This window comes from Canis aureus, chromosome 3 (assembly GCF_053574225.1).
Source record: "Canis aureus isolate CA01 chromosome 3, VMU_Caureus_v.1.0, whole genome shotgun sequence".
NCBI lineage: Eukaryota > Metazoa > Chordata > Mammalia > Carnivora > Canidae > Canis > Canis aureus.
In genome coordinates this window covers 84,799,004-84,817,167 of record NC_135613.1, presented here as the reverse complement: position 1 = coordinate 84,817,167, position 18,164 = coordinate 84,799,004, and the positions used below count along the sequence as shown (strand labels likewise).

At 45.5% G+C, this 18,164-nt stretch overlaps 1 long non-coding RNA gene across 1 annotated transcript in view; it reads right to left on the bottom strand.

Moving 5' to 3' along the window:
• Positions 1-18,164, bottom strand: part of LOC144311536 (uncharacterized) — a 240,547-nt gene that overhangs the window by 196,873 nt on the left and 25,510 nt on the right. The gene's annotated exons all lie outside the window — the stretch shown is intronic.

Here is an 18,164-nt window from a genome sequence, read left to right as displayed (position 1 = left end):
AGCTGTGAGTCTGCATATAATGCTCCATTCACACACACTTGGATTGCCTTTTTTATCCTCCTGCCTAAGCCTTTTTCTTTGGAAGAGCAAGTGCCAGAAGATAAACTTCTGAAACAAGTCAGATTCTGAAAGCAACATTCCCACCAGCCCTAGAGAGCTTTCACACAGATCAGTGTCCTGGCATGGGCCTATTCAGTCTACAGAAGGAAGTGTGATAATGAAGGAATGTGGCTTTCAGTCCCTGTCCCCCAGGGAAGGAGAGACAGGAAGAGAAAGGAGGAAAAGCAGAGTTAAGGGTCACGTAGAACTACTAGTTGATAATACCACCTACCGGTGACAGTAGAGTTACAGAGTTTCACATGGTAATGGGGCTTTGAACTCTGGGCTCTGTGTAACCAAGTCTTGGGCTGAAAGTTAAGTTCTAGTCCTGGTCTTCAAGTGACCAGGAATGTCTTCCATAATGCCGATACCCTAGTAACTAAGGACCCACAGCCTCCCCCAAGTTCTACTCCTCCAGTTGGACTAACCTTAAGAGCATGATCTGTTAAAATGGGAAGGGGGATATTACCCTTTCTCTCTTAGCCCCTGTGAGACAAGCTTGATTCCGTAAAGTCCTGGATGTGAGGGTCTTAACTTACGACGTTTGGAGAAATTTAGGCCACTCAAGAAATTATTTCCTTATATTTGAAACAGCCATAGCTTCTGCTGGTGAAAGATCTACAGGGTTTCCTAAAGACACTGTGGTCATGCAGGCTTTCACAAGGCTCCTAGACCTAATGAACAGATAACATGAAGAGAAAGAAACTTTCGAGGGCAGCAGAAAAATGTGGATAATAAACTATGTGTTGACTTCATTCTAACATACCACATCTTTAGCCATCCACATGGAAACTTTTTCTGGAGAGCTGGTAAGGTACAAGGGCAAGGGAAAGAGTTTTACCTCTTCTTCTTTCTTTCATTCTCCAGTGTCAGGATTAGGAAGTAACAAATTAAAGTTAGGGAGCAAGAAGGAGAAGGAAGCAAAGCAAAAGTTCTGTACTGACCCCTCCCTGGGTCATCCCAGTACTCTAACAAATTACAGGCTGGCCCTTTGAAACAAGATGAACTTTCTCGGTCCACATTAGGGCGAGAGCCAAATTTTCTCATTGTAGTAAATCAGGACAAGTGTCATCAGAATTCCAAAGAGGCTCAAAACTCACATCTCCATGCAGATCCCCCAACCATCCTCTCTGATTTTAGGAAGTAAATCCACAGACAGATAGATTCCAAAACAACGCAAATTGGATACATCAAAGGTGGAAGGAAGGAAGGAAGGAAGGAAGGAAGGAAGGAAGGAAGGAAGGAAGGAAGGAAGGAAGGAAGGAAGGAGGAAAAAAGGGAGAGAGGGAGGGAGGCAGGGAGGGAGGGGGGAAGATGGAAAGGGAGAGAGGGAAAGAAGGAGGAAGGGAGGGAGGGAGAGAGAGAAAAAAAGAGAAGGAAGGAAGAAGGGAAAAAGGAGGAAGAAAGGCTCTGGGTTTTTTAACTTATGTCTAAACAATGAAAGTGTGATTTATACCATTTGTCAAAGCAGGGAAACAGCTTTGACATCTAAAACCTCATCTAAAAGCTGAAAAATTCAGAGAGGCTAAGTGGTCCTGTTCCTCTTACTAACCCCTGATGTACACAGTATAAGATAAGAAGAGGCTGTTGGCAGAAAAACCTCAGAGAAAGACAGAGTCCTATTTATAGTTCAGCAGTTGCATCCCTTTCGCTCAATGAAAAATGGCATCCAATTATCAGGAAAGGAACTGGAAGAGACCAATCAAGAATTCAAGACATGGAAGCTTCCACACGTGACCAAGAAAACTCCTTAGCCCCTCAGACCTCAGAATTACTATGAAGCCAGAGGAGAGCGGCTTTGGAGAACAAATGCCTTTGAGCGTCAGGCCTGGAAGGTCAAAGAATATGGTAGATATTCGTTATTTGGGGCCACCCAGAATCCAAATACTCTCAAACTAGGGGAAGAAATCTCAAGTTAGGTGGAAGATAGGCCTCCTTCTTATGGAAGCCAAAGCAGCTACATGGTTCCTCTTCGCCCTTCCCTGACAGCTAGAGAAAGGACATGTGACCTAAGTGTGGCCAATCAGAATCTTCCACACAGAATTTAAAAGTCCAGGGTCAGTTAGAGATTATCAGGAGGCCGTTCTTGAGATGGCACGTTTCTAGGGGCAGTAGTGTCCAAAAGTGTGATATCGGAAGCAGCCCCCTAAGTCCACTGCTTCCATGGTGGGACTTTGGCAGAGTCTTGCCTTTCTTGCTGTGTGCCCCAAACTGATTTCACTAGCCTTCCGTGGATTTCAAGAACTACCATACTACTTAGCCATAAAGAAGGATAAGATCCGGCCTTTGGCAACAACATGGACGGACCTAATTGCTAAGTGAGATAAGTCAGAAAGAGAAAGACAAATACCATATGATTTCACTCATATGTGGAATCTAAAAAACAAAACAAATGAATCAACAGACAAATAAACAAAAAGCAGAATCCAACCTATAAATACAAAGAACAAGCTGGTGGTTGCCAGAGGGAAGGAGTGTGGGAGGATGGGCACAAGGGGTAGGGGAGGATGGGCACAGGGGGTGGGGGAGGATGGGCACAAATGGAGCCACAGGCTTCCAGTCATAGAATGACTAAGTCATGGGAATAAAAGGCAAAACATTGGGAGTATAGTCAATGGTGACAGATGGTAGCTGTACGTGTAGTGAGCATAGCATATTGAGTCGCTGTTGTACACTTGAAACTGATGTCACATTGTGAGTCATATACTCATTAAAACAAACAGCTACCTGATATTGTTCCAATAAATTTATTTTCTGCCTAGGTTAGTCAGGTTGTCTTCTTCTCATTATGACCAAGAACCTCACTAATGCCGAATTATAACAGGAAATACATCGGAAAAGACTCCCCTGTTGGCTTTGAGGTGCCCATCTAAGCCCGTCTAAGCCCATCAAGTGCCCTTTTCCCTGGGGATGTTCATCATGTCCTCTCTGGGCAGTAAGCAGGTAACTGAGAAAACTCATATATTTGTATTGGCTTCACACATCTCCTGGGACTCTGCTCCTAACACACAACTCAAGTTCTGCCCTCTGGGAGAGGACATGCTCACACTCATTGCACACTCATGGATGACCTTGTGTCATTTGGTGTCGTCTTTTCTTATTCCCTTTATTCCAATGCTATTTTCAGCAAATATCTAGGAGATGTAAGTGTACTCACAGGGAAGGGCCTGAGAAAGGGAGTAGAAGGGAAAGCCTTCTACCAGTTTTCACCATGGCCATCTGGCCAAGGCCTCTCCACTCCAAACCATTTGCTGTGCCCCATGCATAATTTTGTTGTTTCTCTCCTCAAGACCTTGTTCAGGAGAGAAATCTCCCTCTAAATTCTTTTTTTTCTCTTTTTGTCCAAACTCCTGTTCAAAATCCCCTTCTTCCATGGAACCTGGCTCCAGAAATCAGGAGCTGCATAGGTCTCTAGATGCATCATAATGCATGGTACATTTTTTTCTCCTTTACCAGGAATTTCTCACCTGCTCTCCATGGACCCAAACCCAAAAATCTCCACCTGACTAGCTCAAGTATCACCAACTCCAGGAAGTATTTGCTGACCCCTCCAGGGTGTATTAGAAGTTTCTTCACTCCCCAAACACCCAAGCATACTTCCATCGTGGCACTTACCACATGTGTCCTACCCTACTTACGTGTCTGTCTTCCTGGGCAGATCTTGAGCCTTTTGGCAGCTGACACTTTGTCTTACTCATCTTCTTACACCAATACTTGGTGTGGTACTTGGCATGTAGTATGTATTCAATAAATATTTGTTGAATGAATGAATGAGGGAGGGAGGGAGTACTGGGATCCAGCCCCAAATCTGAACTTACTCTGCCCCTGACGCCTCCTGTATCAAAAAAGTAAATGCAGAATGTTCACAAAGGTGACTTCTAGCCCCAATATCTTGGGAATCATTAAAGTTTTCCCTCATGAATCCTGTGAACAACAGTAATAGTCATAGCTAATATTTACTGAACAGTCAGCAGGCCAGCCACATTGCCCAGCACCGTGTAGGGTCATCTCATTCGAGCCTAGCCAAAGCCTAAGCACGCTTCTGGTATGTTCATGTAGGATCTGTACAGTAACCAAGTGCCTGGAGAAACACAGCAAAAACTGGGAAACTGGCGTCCCTCTGCCTGCAAACCTCCCCTTCAGCTGGACAGATGAGCCAGAGAGCAGGGCTCACAGGACGCTAAACCCAGGTGACTAAGAGAGGGCTGAACACATGTATGGAGCAACTAGAAAAGGAGACAGCCAAGGAATGGGAAAAGAAGGAGGCCAAGCAATTGGATGTGGTTTTCTTGGCAGAAGAGGAACAAGCCAGGGGAGAAATTGGAAGGTCACAATTGTTAAACTCTTCCCTGTGAATCCTCAAAACCCCATGAGCAAAGCACTGTTATTCTTTACTGAGAGGAAGACTAAGGCCTACAGAAGTTAAGGAAACCATCAGGGCCCTGCTAAATGGAAGCAGAGTCCAAAAACTCAGGTCTGTTTGATCGTCGAGGTGGGCTCATTCTTACCCAAGATGGTAAAGGTTTGACCTTAGGGAACCGTCTCCAGAGCAAATGCTCAGAGCTGTCTTAGAGGTTCCTTCCAGCCTGTTCTCCCAAAGGAAGCAATTAAAATCCCACAACCAGTCACAGCACAGCTGGCAATTTCCAAGGGGCTTCTAATGTTATCTAGGCTAACCTACCAAGGTGGATTACCACGAAGGCAAAGAGAAGAGCTTAACTTTGGAATCTAGGAACTTGAATGCCAGGCCCCCATTAACTCTTTGTTGGCTGGTGATCTTGGGGCTTTGGAAACTGTAAAGCATTAAACAAATACTAGATACTGTCATTATGGATGCTCTGAGAACCCTGGCCTTACTTTACAGTCAGGTACGATCTAGCCCTGGTTGTTGGTCCCTTCAAGCATACCAACGCCTTCAAAACAGGACAGCACGTCTCAGCTAAGCCTGATACAACCTCTCCGAGGCTCCCTGGTCTGTTTATTTGTCCTACGCATCTGTTTAGTTAGAGAAACACAGCAAAAACTGAGAGACTGGCGTCCCTCTGCCTGCAAACCTCCCCTTCAGCGGGACAGATGGGCCAGAGAGCAGGGCTCACAGGACGCCGAACAAGATGCAGATGGCCAGCTGACCCAGGCAGGCAGCTCCACGTGCCGGGGGTTGAGCAATGTCAGAGACAGCTCCTTCAACGCCCCCTCACCATTGCTGTGCTGACCCCTCTGGCAAAGAGCTGATGGCTGGGATGGGCATGACGGCTGGGAAATAAACCAGCCCCAATCCTCCCCCCACCACCCCCCTTCCCACACTGGCTTGATGCAGCACTGTTGTCATCAGAAGCGCCTGGAGCCTGGACTACAGACAGCCAATTGGGACCCTGCATGGATCTGGGGGGCCTTGACACTGCTGTCTATGACGTGGAGTAAGAGGGCTTGGGCTGGGTAGTCCAGATGTGCTCCGGCTCCTGTACCTAGCCTGGGCAGACCTGAATGAGGTGCTTGGCTCTCACTCACTCCCATACCGTGGGAAGTTTGGATTCTTTACTTGGAATACCTTCCGCCCTGCACTCCCCACCCCCCAACACAGACGCAGACACAATCTCCGAACAGCACTCTTGCCAAGACAACTTGTTCTCTGGGAAGCCTGTCCAATTCCCAGGGGCAAAGTTAAATATTCTCATTTCTAACCTCCTATTGCACCCTGTACGGACCTCTACTGAGAGACTGCATGGTGGGGTAATTAAGAAATAGACCTTAGAGGAAGACTGCCTGGGTTCAAGCCCAGCTATGCCACGAACTGGCATAAAGTTGTTGCAGGGATTGTTGAGTAGGGGTGAAGGGCAAAGGCAGAGTACTTGTAGGTGTATCTATACCATGATACACATCTGTATCCAAATGCACCGTATCCAAAGTGTATGTGTATATACATATATACGTGATATGTGTGTATATATATACACTACGTGGTATGCATGTATATATGTACACACACACAATAGCACGCATGTCTGTACATACATATATATGTATGTTTATACTTTTGATTTGCTATATATAGGTATATGATTTATATCATAATATAATATATTATATATATTAATAATAATAAATATAATAAAACATAATAATAAATTATATTATATTATATGCCAATAAATTAATATGTTAGTATTAGTTTATTATTAATAATGTCAGCTGGCATATTATATCCTAATACATCCATGATATACTATTCGTATTCTCCAGGACGAAGAATACGACATCATAGCATCATCTATTTATCAGTCTGAGCAGGGACCATGACCTCGATTTGACCTCATCCGTAAGCCAGGGTTTGGAACATAGTAGGTACTCAAGAACCAATTGATGAATGAATAGAAAACAAAACACTGTGGTTGCCTACCCCAACATATATACTATCAACTGAAGCTAAAAAAATCCAACTCACCACCCACTCCTCCAGAATCTTTTTAATTTCCCAGCAGAATCTCAAGTGGAACGTTCCAGTGGAGGCCTGGCTTTAATTTTAAGAGATAAAGAGAGCCAAGTGCTAGAGAAATGCGTTATCCCAGTTTTCAAGCCCATTTCTCCTTAATCCCCCAAGACTCCCACTCCTGCCTTCCCTCCCAGCCCCTCCCAGGCTACACCCCGTGCCGTCCTGTCCTCCACCCCTGGGCGGCCCTCCTTTCCCACACAGTTGTGACACCACTGCCTGCTCTCAGGGATACAGAGGAAACCGGCTACCTCAGAGGCCAGGCAGGCTGTTGCCATTCCCACAGCCATCATCCATGGCCTTCAACACCAACCAGCTCTGCTGGAAGCAGCCCAAATGCCTCCAACGTGGAGAGTGACATCCAAACCAGAGCCTCCCGTGGCCTGCAAGGCTAGAAAGACCACACACAGCAGGACGTGCACACCCCCACCCTAGGGCCTCACTCCCCACCCAGGCCTCACACAGACACCCACCTCACACTCTGTGCTACACACAAAAGCCCCTCTTGGGGGTATCCTGCTGCCTCTACCCCTAGACAAAAACAACGCCATTAAGTACACAGCTCACTTGACCCTGTCTCTTCCCTGAGTCTGCAGAACCTCCTGTACATCTGACATCACAATCAAATGCATTACAGTAGGGCAGAAAGGAGAGCAGGAGCCCTAAGCAGAAATGTCACCTTCAGGGGCACCAGAGTGGTGAGGGCCGTCGAGCTCTTGGCTTCGGCTCAGGTCGTGACCTCACAGTCATAAGATGGAGCCTGGAGTCAGGTTCCAGGCTCAGCAAGGAGTCAGCTTATGATTCTCTCTCCCTCGCTTTCTGCCCACCCTCCCAAAATAAATAAATAAAATCTTTGTTAAAAAATCACTTTCAGTCATATAACCTCATAGAAAGACATGAAATTTAAATGAGCACTGAATGTCAGGTCCAACCCATGCTAGGCACTTTCTAAGAGTGAAAAAATCACTAGTACCTCTTTCTTTTGTTTTTGTTGTTGTTTGTTTGGCAAGAAGAATGAGGTTTTCGATAGCAGTAATCTGACAGTGTACCTTGGGAAGCTTCCACCGTCTCTCTTCCCACCCTTGTGTTGCCTCAGAGCAGCTCCTCCTTGGTTTATCTTACATACAGACTTCTAAGTAAATTTTAGTTTGAAGAAAGAATACAATAGCTAAAAACTGATGTTCATGCAGCTCCTGTATCTCACTTCTTTAGTATATCCAACTGTAGGGGTTCAACCTGGATGAAGTTTCAGTGCCACCTCTTCCCCTCCCCTCCAACCCTCTCTATGGGCGCGCACACACACACACACACCACCCCTCCCAAGCCAATGCTTATTTGTTCTTGGCTAGGAAAGGGCTACTTGTATAGATAGCAGGCTTAAATGGCAAAGAAGGCCAAGGTGGCCAGCAGTCTTTGCTCCGGGACCAATAGTTCCTCTGGGAAGCATGCCTGTACTTCCTGCATCAGGCTCCTACCTCAGCTGCAATGCGGCCTTCTGCAGCCTCCTCGGACCCTGAGGTCACTTCTTCCTTTGGGTTCCTACAAGCCCAGAACTCCATGTTGGGAAATGAGGCCGGAGGGTAGAACAGATGCAAACTTGAGGATATTATTGGGAAATAAAGGAATCTGTGGAGTAAACACTCCACTGTTTTCAAGTCTGTGTTCCCACAAAAACTCAGTGCTAGGGAAGAGGATGCATCTGACTTTCTGTAAGTTGTCATCAAATACCACCGCATGCATGACCCAGCACTTGTAGTCAGACGGGATAAAAAAGAAAGACTTCTTGTCTACCAGCATCCAACCATCTCCCTGGAGACATAAGACCACCTCTGCCCTCGGGAAAGCACGCGCCAACCCGAAGCAGCGCCTAATCAATGCCAAGGGAAGGAAGGAACTCAAGAGGACAGACAGAGAACCCAGGAAGTCTCCATGGAGAGACAGGACTCCAGTAGGGTCTTAAGCACTCGGGCCAGAGAAAAGGGTGGATGGAAAGCATTTCAGAAGACAGAGAGTAACCTGGGGGAGGCGAGAGTGGAAATGAGCTGGAAGTGTGTGGAGGATGCTCAGTAGAACGGCAGAGCCACATCTGGGCCGGGCTGAGAAGAAGCGCCAACATCAAGAGCGGCTACTGTGTAGGTTATTTATGTCAGGCACCTTGTTGATGGATTTATATAAATCATGTCTCACTATTCCTAGTCGTCCTGGGAGGTAAGTAGTGTGGTCTCAGTTTTATAGAGGAGGAGGGTGAGCTCAGAGAGCTTAAGTCACTTGCCCAAGGCCCCATCCCCACCTCCTTTCCTCAAAGACTGAGCTTTCTCTTCTTGAATCAACGGGTTCTTTGGCCCCAACCTTCGTAGTTTCTACAACAGCTGGAGGAGTGTTTGCTCCTACTCAATCCGGAAAGCTTGTGAGGGCAGATTTGATGCTAAAATTCCTCTTAATTGTTTCCCCACAGCACATACCACCTTTAACAAAGCTAGTGATTTCTTCATTCATTCCATTCACTATAGCAAATACAGTAAACTGGTGACCTGAAAGAAATAGATGTTTAAAGTCTTGAATTTCAATTAACCACTGACTTAATCAAACCAAAGCCCTCCAAGAAAGTGTCAGGTGGAGCTCTGTCTGGCTCAGTACAGCTCTGCTGAACTGAAACTGAATTAAATAAATGGCCCTGAGCTGCACAGAGGAGATGGGAATCTATCCATGTGCAAGGCATCTGCAGAGCCTTCGTTTGATCTAATCTGAATGCCAATCTATGTGGGGATTACTGTTCTCCCCCTGTGAAGAACCCCTCTGGCTCAGAGAAGCTAAGTAATTGATGTAAAATCACACAGCTAGGATGGAGCTCAGATGCAAACCTGGGATTTTGTCTGGTTTCAGGGCCTGGGTGGCTGCCACTAGAAAACATCATACTTCATATAAGGCCTACATCCCCGAGCTGCCGAAGTGGGGAGGAGGAGGAGAAAATATCCAGAGAGAGCAACTGCTCTCAGCTCATCCCCCTTCAGAGAAGCCACTGGCCATACTCCACCTCTTGGGGGGACCTTCCCAAAACATCCATGTTCTGAGGGCTTTAGGCACCACAGACAGGCAGGGGAAATGTGAGCCCTCCTAGAAAGAGCCTTGTCCCCTGCAGTTCAGAAGATTACTCGAGACCCCTCAGGTACCCACAGTACCCACCCCCACTAGGCATTGCCCTCACCCACAGCAACATGCTCAGAAAATGGCAGGGGACAGAAGAGCCTGAGACCTTGGGCAGCACAGTCCATAAGCATTAAGGAAAAGCTGAGCTTGCTGGCAGGCACGAACCACCGGGAGCTTGGCTGTGCTTCCCTTAGCAGCTCAAACCCCAGCCCTGGACGCTGGGCCCCGGGAGGCGTAGGAAGAACCGCAACACATGGCAGATATTTTCCTGAAATTCCTGGGAAGCACTGGGACAGGGGGAAGTTTAGTGTGTTTTTCTCCCCAGTTCTGGTTACAGCGCTCAATGTGGCAGCCCAGTCACCCCGCTCCCAAGTCAACAGCAGCATGGGCGGTGGGGGTAGGCAGTGAGAGGCTGCAGGGAACCCCGCAGGCCCAGTCGCTCTGCTCTCAGCTCACCACCTCCTCGTCTGCAAGTGCAAACTTGGGGCTGAGCTAAAGGCCAAGGAACCGTGTAAAATTTGTCATCCACGCATCCCAAATTTGTGTCCTCTTTCGAACACAAGGAGGCATCATTAATAATTATGCTGGGACAACAGATGTAAACCATAACTGGGGCAACGGGAGCATTTGGCCCCCTGGTTATAGGACTCAGGGCAGTCTGTGTGTGGGGCTAGCTACACAGGGACTTTGCATTTTAAGGGAAATCAGTTGATTTCAATTGCAGGCAGAGTTTTCCCAAAGATTATTAGAACCCCTGAGATTTTCAGCTCCTTCTCCTCTCTGGTGTATAGGTTTGTAGTCAGGGAAAGCAGGTAGGAGGGAATTAAAGACACTGACTAGAAACTAAAAAATAGATTGTGGCAATTGTCCTATTATTGGCAACTCGGTTACACTGGAGCCGTTTCCCCTGCCCTGGATGGTTCCGAGTTAGCATTGACCGAAAGTGGGACTTGCAGTAGTTTAGTTCAGAGGCAAATGTAGACCAGAGGCCATTGCTCATGAGGGCTGTTGCAGAGGAGCCCTGGGATACCAGCTTGTCCTTCACTCCTCATCCAACTCTTCCCTGAACATTGGCCCTGCCCTCCATCAGGGCCCCCAGGCCATCACCAGGGGCTTGGCTTGCCCGCCACCTCCCACTTTGTGGGAATTGATTGACTGTATCTCCAACTCTGCCCAGGACCTCCCACATCACATGAGGACTCATTCCTATAAGAAATCTCTGCTCCGAGCAAACCAAGAACAGACTCTTAACTGTAAAGAACAAACTGGTGGTTATTGGAGGGGAGGTAGGTAGGGAGATGGGCTCAATGGGTGACGGGGATTAAGAAGGGCCCTTGTGATGAGCATTGGATGTTGCATATAAGTGATGAATCGCTAAATTCTACACCTGAAACTAATATTACACTGTATATTAACTAACTGGAATTTAGATAAAAAATTGGAGAAAAAAGAAAAAAATCTTTTCTCCCATAAGTCATAGTGGATCTGGTTAAACCCCATGTGACACATATCTCAAGAGAGATGTCTTTAAACATCTGAGCAGATGCAGGCAAATAATGTGCAAAGGCATCCTGGCCTGCTGCTATCCACACACACACCAGTGACTCCAAGGAGGGCTCAATGCGGAGAACCGGGAGGTAGAGGCAATGGAGCCCGGCCTCGGGAACCACGGATCCCTAGAACCAAATTCCAGTTCTGCCAACTAATAACTACCTTGGGCAAGTGGGTAACTCCTGTATCTCCATTTTCTCCTCTGTACTTTCTCTTGCTCTGCTCCACCAAAAGGCAGACACACACAACTGGACATTACTGCCCCCTCTGTCCCCATACTTCACCTCTGTGACTCTCTGCGCTGGCCCCAAAACCCACATCCAAGGAGCGGTGGTGGGGAAGAAGAATTAGCAAAGCCAAACTAGGCTGGGTAGGAAGAGGAGGCAGTGAGAAGCGCAGGCGAGGAGGAGGCACAAGGGAGTGTCTGTGAGGAGAGAGGTGTCCTCAGGTGGCCTTCCTCAAGCTGCCTGGCTGGGTGGCTTTCAAGGGATGGATTTCAGAGCAGAGTGTCACTTTTCAAGATGTCCATCTCATACAGGGCCAGCATCTGTGCGCCGTTGTGGTTTTGGTGAGCTGACTCACTGTCCACCCCCCTCGCCCTTACTGGCCCCTGCTTCTCCAACACTGCTGAAAGATGAGTGGCCAGGCTGCCCAGATGTCATCTCTTCTCCTCCACGTGAGCACTGACACCTCAGATCAATGCATCTTTTTTTCAGAACTCAGCCTGAACTGCACCCTGCATTTTGCTAAATAGGGACAAAGACTCTGCAGGCCTCCTAAGAGCTGGTGATCTGAACATTCAGACACGCAGCAGACCTTCCGAGGCTGTTCGGGAGCTTGGCAAATGGGATCCTCAGCAGGTCTACTGGTTTGGCAGTGAAGAAGCAGGACCTCCATTCGTTCCGGACCCGAGTAGGTAGGGGATAGGGAGAAGATGTCCAAAGGTAGAATCCTCAATGAGCAGATTCGGGAAGTTGATGTTGGGGTCCCTCGGTGTCCCCAGAAGGTAGTCCTTTCATCAGATGCTTCAATCTCTGCAACACAAGACTCTTCCTGCACCACTCACTGAGAGACCACACTCATGAACAGATGCCCAGAGAGCAACGGCAGTTGTGGCCACACGTGTGCCCACAAACCAAGTTCGACAGGCTCTCTCTTTTTTTTTTTTTTAAGATTTTATTTATTTATTTATTCATGAGAGACACAGAGAGAAAAAGAGGTAGACATAGGCAGCGGAAGAAGCAGGCTCCATGCAGGAAGCCCGATGTGGGACTCGATCCCGGGACTCCGGGATCAGGCCCTGATCCAAAGGCAGACGCTCAACCACTGAGCCACCCAGGCATCCCTAGACAGGCTCTCTACCAGATTCTGGTATTTAGGTTCTGAGACTGATCTGAGGATGATTAAAGAAATAAAGGGATTTGCCTCACGCCTACTTTGAAACTTGAGAGATCTACACTCCACAACAACTTGGTACTTGGCAATCTGAGTGCCTGCAATCTGTTTAGGACTCAGCATCTGAAAGTTTTCTTACCTAACCTTTCATTGGCCCAGCCTAAAGCCAATCAACCCTCTGCTTCAGCCCTGGAATCTGGTACCCCCTAACCCTTCAGAGAGATGCCCCATTCCAGGATTGGTCAAAACCAGTGGTTGTCAAAGTGGGGCTCCCAGGCCAATAGCATCAGTATTACCTGGGAACCTGTTAGAAATGCAAGTTATTGGCCCTCACTTCCAATCCACTGAAATCAGAAATTCTGCAGGTAGGCCCAACAATCTGTGTTTTCAAAGCCGTCCAGGCTTAAGGAACCACTGGTCTAGGCTTATGATCTTCTCTCCCTGTGTCAGAGCCAGAATAAGAGGGCAGGTTCTAGAGTCAAGGAGGCCAGGTAGAGTCCCAGGACCCTGCCACACCCAGAGGCAATGGCTGGAGGTAAGCAGCCATTACCTGGAAGTAAGGTCCTTTTGCTCTCTGATGGTCTAATAGGGAGCCTGGCTTTCCCCCAGGCAGCAGAAGTCCAGGAGTCTGTCCCTCCATGAGCCTAATCTCTCCCCAGATGAGTCTGACCATATGTCACTGCAAACATCTCAGCTTGCTCTACCACAAAGCAGATGTTCCTAAGAGCTCAGCCGTTTGGACCGAGTTAATGGGCAGCCACAAATCATCAGCTGGAGCCAAGGGGAGGCTGTAGGGGAGATGAGGCCACTTGGCTTGAGCTCCAGCATGAGAACTAGGTGTGTGCCTCATTTGAGCCAATATGCAGGGCATCAGCCAAATGGGAAGGTCAGGCAGGGCTCCTCCCTGTGCCAGCTCAGAGCTCAGACTGCACTGACTCTCACTACTAGAGATTTCAAGCCAGGAAGGATGGGATCCCAACTGGCCAGGGTCATATCCAACTGCTTCAGTGGGCAGTATAGAAAGGACACCATGCCTACTCCTTTGTCCCCCTTCTTTCCTCTCCCCACATGGTCCTCCACAAAGTGCTTCACCAAAAGCATGAGTTAAGAAAAGAGCTAGGCAGGGAAGGGAGTCTAGACAAAAGATAAGCCTAAGAAGTTCCAGGATACGGGGGAGAAGCCAAGGGAGGCAGCACCCTGGAGGGCAGGCTTCTCCAACCTTACCATCAATCTTCCCAATTGCAATCTCCCTCAGCTCTGAGCTGAGCCTGATACCAGACACCTCACTGTCCTCTGTGCTGAGGCTCCCCTGGGGCAGAGCCATCAGTGCTGAGCCCTGGTCATTATCCACCAATCATGCTGAAGGCTGTGAGCCACTCCAGCACACCAGAACTCATGCCCTCCTCTCTTCATGTCCATATTCTTCTCCAGCCATGCCCATGGTGGATGGCCACTTAGATCTGAGTCTCCATCTGTGAGAGCCCCCTACTGTATCTGAAGCTCAACACTGGAAACCAGTTCTACTCATTTGGGACCATTTATCTAAAAGTGGGGGTGGGGGGTTGAAGAATAAGGTAAACTTCCAAGAGGGGCATGTAGGACAACCATACCCAGTCATTTGTCAGGAGGACAAGAGGAAGAAATCAGTCAGGATTTGGCAGAGAGGGAGTGTAACTAAAATTAAAAAGATTTAAATTCTGGGTCTATTAAATGTGTAATAGGATGCTAAAACTAAAGTTTGTGAAGAAGAATCCTCATCATAAAGACTAGTACCATCACGAATGTGAGATCAATCGGGATGTGTGGACCTCACACAGTTAATGTTCCAGAAGAAATTGCACCACTCTGGGAGCCTTGGGCAGATCAATGCTATAGAAAGAGAATAGAAAAAAGAAAAGAAAAGAAAAGAAAAGAAAAGAAAAGAAAAGAAAAGAAAAGAAAAGAAAAGAAAAGAAAAGAAAAGAAAAAGAAAGAGAATAGAGGGTTAGGAACCCTCAATAGAGGGTTGTGAGAAAAGGTGGAAGAAGAAAGTTCCATGGAGAGAGCTATGCCATTTGCGGTTACCTTTCAACCTCAAGGCTAGTGAGATGAGGTTTCTAGGGGATTCCTCAGAAAACAGTCAGTGTTTCCTGCTACTACAAGAAGATAAGAGATCTCGTGTGTGAGTCACTCCTAAGAAAGTAAAGATGCTGTGGCTTAGGTAGATAGAGCTACATGACCTATTCCTGGAGAATGTTCCACGTATGCTTGAGAAGAATGCGTGTTTTACGGCTGTTGCATGGAATGTTCTGTATGTTAGGTCCATCTTCTCTAACAAGTAGTTTAAATCTGATGTTTCCTCATTGATTTTATCTCTATCCATTGTTTTTTTTTTTTTTAATTGGGGTTGTTTTTAGTTTTTGTTTAAATTCCAGTTAGATGAAGAAAAATAAATAAAAAATAAAAATAAAAAATTCCAGTTAGATGATACATAGTGTAATATTAGTTTCCGGTGTACAATTTAGTTTGCTTCAACACTTCCATACAACACTGGTACTCATCACAAGTACCCTTCTTGCTCCCCATCACCTATTTAACCCATTCCTCCGTGTACTTCCCTCTGATAACCATTAGTTTGTTCTCTATAGTTAAGAGTGTTTCTTGATTTGCCTCTCTCTCTTTTTTTCCCCCCTTTGCTTGTTTGTTTTTTAAATTCCACATAGGAAGGGCATCTGGGTGGCTCAGTGGTTGAGTATCTGCCTTTGGCTCTGGTTGTGATACTGGGGTCCTGGGATCGAGTCCCACATTGAGCTCCCCGCAGGGAGCCTGCTTCTCCCTCTCCCTATGTCTCTGCTTCTCTCTGTGTCTCTCACGAATAAATTAATAAAATCTTTTTTAAAAATTCCACATAGGAGTGAAATCATATGATATTTGTCTTTCTCTGAATGATTTATTTCACTTAGCGTAACACTTTCTGATTCCATCCATGTCATTGAAAATGGCAAGATTTCATTCTTTTTTATGGCTGAGGAATATTACTGTGTGTGTGTATGTATGTGTGTGTGTGTGCGTGCGTGCACACCCCACATCTTCCTCATCCACTCATCAGTCAATGGATACTTGGGCTGCTTCCATAATTTGATTATTGTAGATAATGCTGCTACAAATATCCATGCATGTATCCTTTGAAATTAGTATTTTTGTATTCTCTAGGTAAATACCTACTAGTGCAACTGCTGGATCACAGGGTAGTTTTATGTTTTACTTTTTGAGGAGACTCCATACTGCTTCAAGTGGCTACACCAGTTTGCATTCCTACCAACGGCACAAAAGGGTTCCCTTTTCTCCACATCCTCACCAAGCCTATTGTTTCTTGTGTTGTTGATTTTAGCCGTTCTGATGGGTGTGAGGTGATAGTTCATTGTAGTTCTGAACTGTATTTCCCTAATGATCAGTGACGTTGAGCATCTTTTCTTGTGTCTGTTGGCCATCTGTGTGTCTTCTTTGGAAAAATGTATATTCATGTCTTCTGCCCATTTTTATTTGGATTATTCATTCTTGGGGTGTTGAGTTTTAGAAGTTCTTTATATGTTTTAGATATTAACCTTTTATCTGATATATCTTTTGCAAATATCTTCTCCCATTCTGTAGGCTGCCTTTCAGTTTTGTTGACTGTTTCCTTTGCTGTGCAGAAGCTTTTTATTTTGATAAAGTCTAATAGTTTATTTTTGCTTTTGTTTCCCTTGCCTCAGGAGACATATCTACAAAGAAATGGCTACAAGCCGATCTCAAAGTGGTTACTGCCTGTGTTCTCCTCTAAAGTGTGTAGGGTTTCAGGTCTCACATTTAGGTATTTAATGCATTTTGAATTTATTTTTGCATGCGGTGTGAGAAAGTGGTCCAGTTTCATTATTTTGCACGTGACTGTCCAGTTTTCCCAACATCATTTGTTGAAGAGACGTCTTTTTCCCATTGGATATTCTTTCCTGTCTTATCAAAGATTAATTGGCCATGTAGTTGTGGGTTCATTTCTGGGTTTTCTGTTTTGTTCTGTCGATCTATGTGTCGATTTTTGTGCCAGTATCATACTAGTGTCATCACTATAGCTTTGTAATACAACTTCAAGTCTGGAATTGTGATGCGTCCAGCTTTGCTTTTCTTTTTCAAGATTGCTTTAGCTTTTCAGGGTCTTCTGTGGTTCCAATACAACTTTTAGGATTCTTAGTTCTAGCTCTGTGAAAAATACTGTTGATATTTTGATAGAGATTGCATTAAATGTGTGCATTGCTTTGGGCAGTATAGAAATTTTAATACCATTTGTTCTTCCAATCCATGAGGATAGAATGTCTTTCCATTTCTTTGTGTGGAAGATCTATCCATTGTTGAAAGTGGGGTATTGAAGCCCCTCCTATAATATGTTTCTCCCTTCGTATCTGTTAATATTTGCTCTATTTAAGTGTTCCAATGTGATGCATAAATACTTGTAACTTTTATGTTCACTTGAAGAATTGATCCCTTTATCATTATATAATGACCTTCTTTGACTCTTGACAGTTTTTTATTTAAAGTCTATTTGTATACCCACCATTTGCTTCAATGTGGATGGAACTGGAGGGTATTATGCTGAGTGAAGTAAGTCAATCGGAGAAGGACAAACATTATATGCTCTCATTCATTTGGGGAATATAAATAATAGTGAAAGGGAATATAAGGGAAATGTGTGGGAAATATCAGAAAAGGAGACAGAACATAAAGACTCCTAACTCTGGGAAACGAACTAGGGGTGGTGAAAGGGGAGGAGGGCGGGGGGTGGGGGTGAGTGGGTGACGGGCACTGAGGGGGACACTTGACGGGATGAGCACTGGGTGTTATTCTGTATGTTGGTAAATTGAACACCAATAAAAAATTAATTTATTAAAAAAAAATAAAGTCTATTTGTATAAGTGTAGCTATCCCTGTTCTCTTGTGTTTTCCATTTGTATGGAACATCCCTTCACTTTCAGTCTATATGTGCCCTTAAAGCTGAAGTGAGTCTCCTGTAGGCAGAATATAGTTGGCTCATTTTTTTAATCCATTCAGCTACTCTGGGTCTTTTCATTGGAGAATTAATCCATTTACATTTAAAGTAATTTTTTATTTTTATGGACTTATTACTACCATGTTGTGCATTGTTTTCTGGCTGTTTTGTAGTTCCTCTGTTCCTATCTTCCTATCTTGCTCTCTTCTTTTGTGGCCTAATGATTTTCTGTGATGATATGCTTTGATTCCTTTCTCTTTATCTTTTGTGTATCTACTATAGGTTTTCATTTTGTAGTTACCATAACGTTTATATAAAACATCTGTATTTTAAGCCCATAAAAACTATTTACCCTTACCAGTGAGTTTTATATTTTTACATGTTTTCATGTTACTAACTAGCATCCTTTTGTTTCAACTTAAAGAAATCTCTTCAACATTTATTGTAAGGCCAAGCTAGTGGCAATGAACTCTGTCAGCTTTTGTTTAT